The following is an 11153-nucleotide window of genomic DNA, read 5'->3' as shown; positions in this document are numbered from 1 at the left end:
CCCAAAGTTTCACTATTTTTGGATATGATTTGATATTTTTAACAAATTTTCAAAACTGCCCAAAACCTGTCTTTTTGCCCATATCAGATTTCGGTCGACCGATACGGTCGACCGACGGCTGTCTGGTTTCTGAGAAACTTTCTAATGTTTTTCCGGTCGACCGGAATTTACGTCGGTCGACCGAAATTTCCATTCGGTCGACCGAAATTTGCGTCGGTCGACCGCCAGCTTCAAGATATGTTTTCTCAGGGTTTTTGAACTAATCGGTCGACCGTACCGGTCGACCGACGCATTGACAAATGAGCCTAACGGCTAGTTTTTCAGAAGAATATGATCCCAATGGAATATGAGAGCATCTTCTTGTTGTAGAAAAACTTCTCTTGAAAACAGATTGATGAAACAACTCTTAAACAGCTCTTAAACGCGATTAATAACTTGCTAAACAGTGAACTTAGATTTTTTAAGTCTTAGAGAAGAAGAACAGTAACGGGGTTAGATTAGCATAAGACCCTAATCACCCCCCTCTAGGGTCTAACATAACTGTCATAAGGTTTGATTATTCAATTCAAAGTTGGACCTTTCGTTCGCAAAATGAATCGAAAGGAGATTTTGGCTATGATCCTAACTGTAGTAAGGTTTGACCAAGTAGGAGTTTCGAGGTGATCCTAACTGTAGGAAGGTTTGATCACTCGATTTATGGACCTCTCATTCATTGAAGGAATCGAGAGGGGATTTTGGCTTTGGTCTTAATTGAGAACAAATCATTGTATTTAACTTTTATTTGTGAGAATCACTTGTAATACACTTGTACACCGAGAGAAGTGTGAGGAGAGAGACACGGGGTCGAATCCAATAGGAGTGGCGTCGATTGACGAACCTAGGGAGAGGTTGTAATCGAGCACTTGAGGAGGAGGACACGGGCTAGATTCCTACACTTAGTGTGTAAAGTGTGATTATTGAGTGACTATGTAGTGTGAGAGTTTTCGGTGAACTTGTAAACCGAGTGTGTAGAAGTTCCGGCTTCCAAACCGGATTGTGATAGTGGATATCTCCTCGAGGTGAGGAGCGGGGACGTAGGTCGTGGGGACCGAACCTCGTAAACATATCGTGTGTTTGTGTTTTGCTTAGCGCACTCTTATTCATCATTATTGTTCATATTCATATCCTAACTGTAGGAAGGTTTGATCACTCGATTTATGGACCTCTCGTTCATTGAAGGAATCGAGAGGGGATTTTGGCTTTGGTCCTAACTATTTAAAGGTTTGACCAAATGGGAATTTGAGACGATCCGAACTGTTTAAAGGTTTGATCGTTCAATTTGAGTGGACCTCTCGTTTATGGAAGGAATCGAGAGGGGATTTTGGTTTTGGTCCTAACTGTTTAAAGGTTTGACCAAATGGGAATTCGAGACGATCCTAACTGTTTAAAGGTTTGATCGCTCGATTTGCGGAGAAGGTTTGATCACTCGATTTGAAAGTGGACCTCTCGTTCATTGGAGGAATCGAGAGGGGATTTTGGTTTTGGGCCTAACTGTAGGAAGGTTTGACCAAGTGGGAGTTCTGAGATGATCCTAACTGTTTAAAGGTTTGATCGTTCAATTTATGGACCTCTCGTTCATTGAAGGAATCGAGAGGGGATTTTGGCTTTGGTCCTAACTGTTTAAAGGTTTGACCAAGTGGGAATTTCAAGGTGATCTTAACTGTAGGAAGGTTTGATCACTCGATTTATGGGCCTCTCGTTCATTGAAGGAGTCGAGAGGGGATTTTGGCTTTGGTCCTAACTGTTTAAAGGTTTGACCAAATAGGAATTTGAGATGATCCTAACTGTTTAAAGGTTTGATCGTTCAATTTGACGATCCTAACTGTTTAAAGGTTTGATCGTTCATTTTGTGGATCTCTCGTTCATGGAAGGAATCGAGAGGGGATTTTGGCTTTGGTCCTAACTGTTTAAAGATTTGACCAAGTGGGAATTTCGAGGTGATCCTAACTGTAGGAAGGTTTGATCACTCGATTTATGGACCTCTAGTTCATTGAAGGAATCGAGAGGGGATTTTGGCTTTGGTCCTAACTGTTTAAAGGTTTGACCAAAATGGGTATGGACCTCTCGTTCATGAAAGGAATTGAGAGGGGATTTTGGTTTTGGTCCTAACTGTTTAAAGGTTTGACCAAATGGGAATTCGAGACGATCCTAACTGTTTAAAGGTTTGACCGTTCAATTTGTGGACCTCTCGTTCATGGAAGGAATCGAGAGAGGATTTTGACTTTGGTCCTAACTGTTTAAAGGTTTGACCAAATAGGAATTTGAGATGACCCTAACTGTTTAAAGGTTTGATCGTTCACTTTGTGGACCTCTCGTTCATGGAAGGAATCGAGAGGAGATTTTAGATTTGGTCCTAACTGTTTAAAGGTTTGACCAAATAAGGGTTTGTGAGGGAAGATTGATCCAACGAAGTGATCGAATCTCATCTCAGCAAAAGAGTATTTGGAAATCGCTGTGGGGATGTAGTGTTTATCACTTTGTTTGTAATGATCGGGTTATCCCTAAGAAAATTACATATAGCATTCTTTCGGGAATTTCCGTTATATGTACCATCCACCCCCAGTTTTCTTCGCGAAACTGGGCCTAACATCATACCGAGTTACATGACCAGGTTATCCTTAAGAATATTACATGTAAAAATTCTCCAGGAACTTCCCGTCAAGAGTGGGAAACAGTTTAGACTCATATACCTATTGGAGTATCGAGGAGCAGTTTATACTTGTATACTCTTTGGAGTGAGGGAAAACAGTTTATACTCGTGTATCCAATGGAGTAGAAGTCGTCTTTACTTGGCTTGTTTCGCCGTTATGACGCCAGAGTCAATTAAGGCTTGGATTTTGTTTTTGAGTCCGAAGCAAATCTCGGTGGGATGAATAACCCTTCTGTGGTACGCACAGTAGTTTGGATCCGTAACCCTCTTAGCTCCCTCCTGATCTTTAATAGGTGGTAGCTCGATTTTGTCATTGGCGAGGAGGTATTTTAAGATGGCTGAAGCATCATCATCTTCGAAAGAATACTCCTTTTGAAGCCTCGGATCGGGAGTCGTGTTCCCAGTGATTGCAGATGTCGTCGGTCGGCTTCTCTCAGCTTTCTTTCTTTTAAGAAAATGTTCAGCTTGTTCACCGCGTATTTTCAAAATTTTCCAAGTTTTGGATGGTACGACCCCCAGGGCTTCCAGGACATCGATAGAGAGATTATTATGGCATGTTTGCAGGATGAACTCCTCTGTAACCGGATCTCTGCAATTCATTGCCTTGTTACGGAAGCGCTTGACAAAATTGTCGACTGACTCTCCGTCTTTTTGCTTCTCATCTAAAAGGGATCCGATTGACACTTCGGTGTCATCATCGAAGAAATTATTGAGGAATAAACTTTCTATGTCATCCTAGCAATTGATGCTCCCTGGCTTAAGACGTCGGTACTAATCGAAGGCCGACCCGCGAAGGGTGCCAACGAATGACCGGACCATTAAAGCCTCATTTCCAGTGATCATACTCAAATGAGACTTGAAATTAATCAAGTGCTGAATAGGCGAGCTTTTCCCGTCAAACGGTGTGAAATTAATCAAATTGAATTTTGTCAGGTACGGTATTGAATCCCATTCTCTTGGATAGGGACATGGAATACCCGTCTTTTTCACTTCTTGAGCCGTCATCAAAGCATTGACTTTATCTTCAAGCTCTTTCCTTTTCTTGTCATCGTCTATGTCTTCATTCGAAGGACGTTGAGGAGAATGAGTTAGGCCACCCCCTGTAAGAGGTTCCATTGAACCACCCCCAATATCATTATTGGGAGGGTGCGTTAAACCACCCCCAGCGTTATTGCTATTGGGAGGTGTATCAGCAAAGATGACTTCCTCCACTTCCGGATCACTATCATCTACAATATTTTGAGTACGGCGGCTGGATTCAGCTCGCTGACTGGACTCAGGAAGTCGAGACCGTTGAGTTAGCAATTCTCTCATTTGTTGGATAGCTAACTCCATCTCTGTCTTCATTTCAGCTCTAATTTCTTCACGTTGCTTCGTTAGAGCTTCTTGAAGCATTTGAGCAAATTGATCAGAGGTGATCATGAGGACTTCTCTGGTTTGTCCTGTGCTGGATATGGTATCATCCGAAGCAATGGCTGAACAAGTGTCTGAAAGTTTATCCTCTGAGGATATTCCTTCATGCATTCTCTTGTAATCCTTGCGTCTGATGATTCCTAATTGGAATCGGGACATCCGTTTGGCAATTCTTGAATTGACTTTTCCTCTCGGGGAAAAGTCGGGATTTGATTCACTTGAATGCCATTTAGATTTTCCTTTATCAGCCACGTTGATGGTGACTTTAGGGAATTCATCATCTTGGGCAACTGATTTTCTCTTGCGGAAATGTCTCAGCTTAGGCTTCGACATTTCGGTGAAAAGACTGTGGAATACCGAGACTCTACGTGGGATGGCTTCTCGTTTTGTGTAGTTATATTCCGACAATGCTGCTTTTATAAGTCGTGCACAGGAACAACGAGAGTGAATAATTCTCTTTCAAAATTTATTCACACCCCCAACATGATAATACGATTTATCGGTATGATTGCCAAAAAATCGTATCGTTTGTTGGCATGACCTCCTAGGTATGACGATATCTTTTGGTGAATGCGTCTTCTTCTGAGGGTGTAAAACCTTGTTAGCATTCTCAGGACAATTTATTACTGTCTTTGAGTGATCCAAGGTTATATCGGGAGTCACACGTTTAAAACCACCCCCTTGCGGGTATGGAGTCTTAACGGGCTCCGAATGCTGATTTTGCACAACTCCAGACTTTGGAATCCAAACTTTGCAGAGTTTTGGTGATTCTTTAGCCACCATTTCTCTCTTCTTTTCTCGTCTTTTTTGTAAGAGAGCACGAGCATGAGCAGCGTTTGCACAACGTTTTTGTATACGTTCTTTGAGGGTCGAACGAGCCCTCTTGACAATAGTCCATTCCTCCGTCGTGAGTTGTGCAGAAACGTGAGTAGTTTGTCGTTGCGTTGAACAAACCACTTGTTGTTTCCTCGACTCTAAGTCCGCATAATAACGAACTCCGTCGGTTTGTTCCAAGGCCTTAGCCAACTGTCAAGCACGGCGCTGGCGCTGTCTCTGACGAGCTCTCTTCGTCAGCACCGGTGGGCTTTGATTCGATGACTCTTTAACTAGATAAGAGTCATCGCGAGCAGAGATGTTGCGAGTAGAATTCTTAGCAACAATCAGGCGAGAGTCTTCATTTGTAATGTTCGGCGGAGTCAAAAACTCGAAAACCTTCTTAGAAAACGAAATTTTCCTGCATTTGTGAGGCGAGGAAAACTTTGAGGATGAGGATGACAGATATTCCTCAAACTTGATTTGGTCGAACTCGTATTCGACCGTGGATTCAACTGGAATCTTGATCGGCTGCGACACGACGGTCTCGACAGTGAGACCGTTGCCTCCCACTGTGGTCGCCAGCTTGTTTTCGTCAAAAGTTGGTCTTGTTGTGGAATTCATTATATCTTCAGTCGATTACAACAAATTCAAAGGAATATCCTTTTTATAAGACTTCTTTTACACAACAAAATGAAAATTATAACTTTTTAGAAACAAACACAGGATCGTTGTTTGGATCGCTGCTTGCGTAGGATCTTTGCCTGTGCCGGGAGCGCTTTGACTCATGGACCACCAAGTCACAGATTCTGATTGAATCGTGAGGGGTTTAATGATTCTCCCTTCGTTTATCGAAGTGAGAATTTGAAACGATATCTTATCAAAGTAAGATAGTCGTTCTTCTTGAGATCAAGTCAAAGCTCGAATCTCAAGGGATGGTCAGAAGCTCAGGAACTCTACTCTCTCTGCCCCAAAGTGTTCAAAATGATCAGCCCCCCTTAAACAAATGATCACAGGGGGTATTTATAACCCCTGGACGAATAACTACTTCCGAGACAGTGTTCGTTGTCTCGGCGGTCGAGACAGCAAAGACTGTCTCGGGTTCCGAGACAGTAAACACTGTCTCGGAAAACTTCAACTGTCCGACAGTTTTCTTGTAACTGCCTTCCCACGTTTTACAACTCCGTTATTTTGGCAGTTATCAACGTGATTCTCGCCCACGACGTTTCCCACGTTCTTGAACAGTTGGTGGCCACGTGTTGGTGGTTACAAAACAGTTTCTGATCTTTTGAAGGCTGTCTCGTGGCCAGACACGGATAATGACTGTGCTCGCGAGCCAGACAGAGAATGCTGTCGTCGCGATGGCGAGACGAGAATGCTGTCTGCATGGCGAGATAGAGATACTGTCTCGGCCTGGCGAGACAGTAATAACTGTCCATGCCTGGCGAGACAGAGAATACTGTCTCGCCTGCGAGACAGTAAAGACTGTCTCGCGTGCGAGACAGTAAAGACTGCCTCGCGTGCGAGACAGCCCATACTTGTGTTCTTCTGCCTTTTTTGGATGACATCCTTTTTGAGCTGTATTCGGATATCTTTCAGCATTTTTTGACGTCTACACAAAGCTGCAAAAATGTATCGCTCTATCCACTACAGAAGCTAAGTATATTGCTGCTACAGAAGCCAGCAAGGAGCTCTTGTGGATGAAGAAATTTCTGAAGGAGCTATCTCTCAAACAAGAGAAGTACACTCTATATTGTGGCAGTCAGAGCGTCATCGACTTGAGTAAAAATGCTACATATTACTCAAGGACAAAACATATCGACGTATGCTTTCATTGGATTCGTGATGCTTTGGAGAATCGTCTTATGCACATTAAGAAGATTGATACAAGCCAAAATCCGTCTGACATGATGACGAAGTCTCTACCAAATGAGAAGCATGACTTCTGCCGAAGAAAGGCAAGGCAAATATGACTATTGTTTAAAAACTTTCTCCTCATGAGGATGGAGGGGGAGATTGATGGGAACGGGGGTCCATCCCTATGATGAAATAATATGGATTTATTTTTCCATGTAAATTTTGTAGTTGACTACATGTATACATTGATAGATTGTCTTTCCTCATGCATTGGGAAAATGAAGGGTTAGTCTTTGGACTTCCCCATGCAATGAATGTGGTGTACCCAAGAGGCATATTCTTCCTATAATAGAGGGGAGATGGTGAATGTTGACAACAAGAAGAAAGAAGAAAAATCACATACAAATCTGTAATCCTCAAGTGAGTTTGAGAGAAAGTTGTAATCCTCAAGTGAGTTTGAGAGAAAGTGATTCTTAAATTAAGTTATACCAACTTAAGAGAAGACCATTTGTAAGCTTTCATTTTATTATAGTAGAAACGGTGAAGAAGGGACGGGTAGGCATGTGCATGTCAATCCGGGCCGGCCCGGCCCGGCCCGCGAAATCCGGCTCGGGCCGGGCAAAATCGGAGCCCGGACCCGGACCCGGGTACCCCGGGCCGGGTCCGGGCCCGCGCCGGGCCCGACCGGCCGGGTTCCGGCCGGCCCGGGTTTTTTCTTTTTTTTTTTAATTTTTTTTTATATTTTTCAATTTTATTTAAGTTTTAAATTATAAAAAAGACAAAAAATAATAAAAAAATAATAATTTTATTAATCACTTAAAATGAACATAAATTATAAATAAAAAATTATAAAAATAAAATTCTATTATTAATAATTAATAAATTATTTACAAATTACAAGTATAAATTTATTTTGGAATTCATCGCATCACAATAGATAAGTACATCCCACCTAGGTTTTTTTAAATTTCTTTTTTCTTTTTTTTATAAAAAATTCTAAAAATTAGTTAATATTATTCTAATTTTATATAATTATGTATTAGTATATAACTTTCTAAATTATTATGTAACTATATATTTATATACATATATTATATGTAAATATATTGTATTATATTTATAATATAAGTTATAATTGTATAGAGAAGAGAGAGAGAGAATCGGCATAAGTAAACCGGACCTGTGCACGTTGCTACGTTGGGAACAACCAATGGGGAAGTACACCGTTGGTAATATAAGCTATACTTATATACTAAAAAGAAGAGAGAGTATAACACACACATGCGGACGTAGGAAAAGCGTCAGCGATATATAAAAAAAAGAGTAGATTACTTTATATAATAGGGAGTATACATCATATAAGGAGATGAGTAGTATACTTAATATATAACATATATAGCTAAGAGAGAGAGAGTAATTATATATAGCATACATAACATACATTATAAAGCATATATGAAAAGAGAGTATTCTTTCTATATATATAAATGAAATAATAATATAATAAATATATATATAATAATACTATGAATACCATATATATACGTATACTATATATCGCATACTGAGCTGAACCTACTGGTTATCAGCCTATAATAGAAGAAATATGAGTGTTCAAGTAGCTGCACTATATATCACATCGCTACGGCCTCATATATAATAATATAATAAATATAAGTACTTATATATAGAGAGAAAGATACTTATAAATAAGCTTCTTATACATATATATACTCTACTAAAGATACAGCAAGAGCACGTATAGCTTATACTATACTTATATCACTAAGGAGAGTATATATAATAACATACATGCATTACATTATAGCGCATATATAAGCACGATGAGTAATTTCTTATGTCACTGTATACTTATATAAAGGAAAGTATAAGCTTATATATAAAGCTTATAACATATATATACGTACATAAAGAGAGAGTATACTTATATATACTTATATACTAAGAGAAGAGTATATAACTATTACACGTCATATGACAATTATACATATATAACGAAAAATATGTTATATATGACATATATTATATATATAAAATGCATAATATTAATATATATAATAAAAAATATAGAAGTATATACTACATATATTAATGACAATGATTATTTTATATATACATATATAGCATTATAGATCACGGATAAATAATACAAATAAAAAATTAAAAAAACTAGCTATTTCGGCGCCGGGCACGGGCCCAGGGCCGGGCACAAAAGAGGGCCGGTCGCCGGGGCCCGGCCCAGGAGCCCAGGGGACTTGGCCGCGGGTTTCCAGCGCCGAGGCCACGGGGCCAGGGCCGCGGGCTAGTTTTGGACAGGCCCTAGGGGGCGGGTGAACAGGACGTAGGCGATCAAATTTGAGGATGACCATGCAAGTAAATACGATGTGGTAGGCAATCTCACTTCTCATTTCTCTGTTTTTTGCTCAATTCTAAAATTTTTTGCGTTTCGATCTCATCAGCAAAAAACAGAAAAGGTCGACTTGTTGAGTAATGTTAATTGAACCGCAACAGTCGACGGATTGACAGGTCCTCATAGCAATGCAGTCCGCGGCATCCACTCGTCGGAGAGAAACCAGACAGAACTCTGTAACTGTCCAGCTGAATAACACAATGAAAGAAAAAGCTAAATACACGCACTACAACGAAACGTAGAACAAATTATGTTAATTACACTTCGATTCCATTTGGCATAATATAAATGGCACCTGGAAATGCGGGGGGATGATACAAGAACCGTCCCAGACCACCCCGAACATACAGAAAAAAACCAGTAAACTGAGAAGCGTATTGGACACTCCACGCTGGCGCAAGACTAACAGCCCGACAAAAAGTGCTGCATATGACGATTATGGACCAAGATGGCCTCCAACCACAGCCCGCTTGAACACGCTCAAAAAAAAAAAAGGCTTACAACCTCCCCAGGCTCCCTGAGCGAGCCCTAAAGGAACACATTCACAGAACAGAGCACCTACCGAGACCACTAGCAATAATTGTACACCGACGCGCCAAGATTCGCCAGTGCTCATAAGACGACTCGCTCCGCCCTCACGATATGAACACCAGGAATCTGGGCCGTCGCTTGAACCAGCCGCGCTATATCACGTAATTATGTGATTTTTTTTAAATTTTTTAGGCTATCCATGCAAGATTAGGAGGGGGTAGCTCGAGTCTTCTTTTGACGATGATTAGAGATGAAAGAATGTGTCTTCCCCAAACTTTTATTTTAATTTGTTTTAGATAGTTTATGTATTTTTCTTTGGAACAATTAGGATATTAATTCTTATTATTAGTATTGAATATTTGAGGATGGTGGAATTTTATTTATTGATGTTATTAATGAATGGAATTTTTATTTTACCTCTTATTCATTATTGGGTATTTTTAATATGTTTTTGTTGTGAATCTTAGTGTCTGGTTGAGAATAATATGATAGTTGCCTATGAATGGAAAATTTATTATTAATGTATATTAGAAATTTGTAGTCTACAATGACGGTTTTATAAACTGTATTTTGTTCATCAACGAAGGGAAAGCACCGTCGTTGATGGGTTACTAATTACCCATTATGTGGACTTTTACGACGGTATCCAACCGTCATTAATTAGTCTTCAACAACGGGAAAATATCCCCGTTACTGATGGTAACGACGGTGATAATTACCGTCGTAAATATTAATGACGGTAATATGTTCCGTCGTTATAGACTCTATAACGACGGGTAGTATATCCCTTCGTGACCCTTTAGCGAAGAGGGCTTCAACGACGGGTGACGAAGGGATTTTTCCCCGTCGTTATCATACAATAACGAAGGTTTTCAGCTCTTTAACGAAGGGAAATCCCTTCGTTAAAGATGTAATTTCTTGTAGTGCAAGAGGCATATCCTCCCTATAAATAGAGGGGAGATGGTAAAGGTTAAAAGCAAGAAGCAAGAAGAAGAACCATATACAAATTTATAATCCTCAAGTGAGTTTGAGAGAAAGTTGTAATCCTCAAGTGAGTTTGAGAGAAAGTGATCCTCAAGTTAAGTTATACCAACATGAGAGAAGACCCTTTGTAAACTTTCATTTGATTATAGTGAAAACGGTGAAGAAGAGGCGAGTTAGGACGTAGGCTCAATTTGAGCTGAACCTCAGTAAATCTTGTGTGTGCAATCTCTCTATTTCTCTGTTTTTTCTCTTCTATTTTTGTTCTCATCTCATCACAAAAACAGAAAAGGTCTTGTTGTAATGTTAATTTCCCAACAGTCCCGGATTGACAGGTCTCATACAATGCATCGCGCTCCCCTCGTCGGGAGACCAGACTCTGTATATGTCCAGTATCACATGAAGTAAAAATACAGTAGCAAATTATGTTATTGTTCA

The sequence above is a fragment of the Asparagus officinalis genome, chromosome 4, assembly GCF_001876935.1.
Source record: "Asparagus officinalis chromosome 4, Aspof.V1, whole genome shotgun sequence".
NCBI classification, from domain to species: domain Eukaryota; kingdom Viridiplantae; phylum Streptophyta; class Magnoliopsida; order Asparagales; family Asparagaceae; genus Asparagus; species Asparagus officinalis.
Note: the sequence above shows the minus strand (reverse complement) of the source record.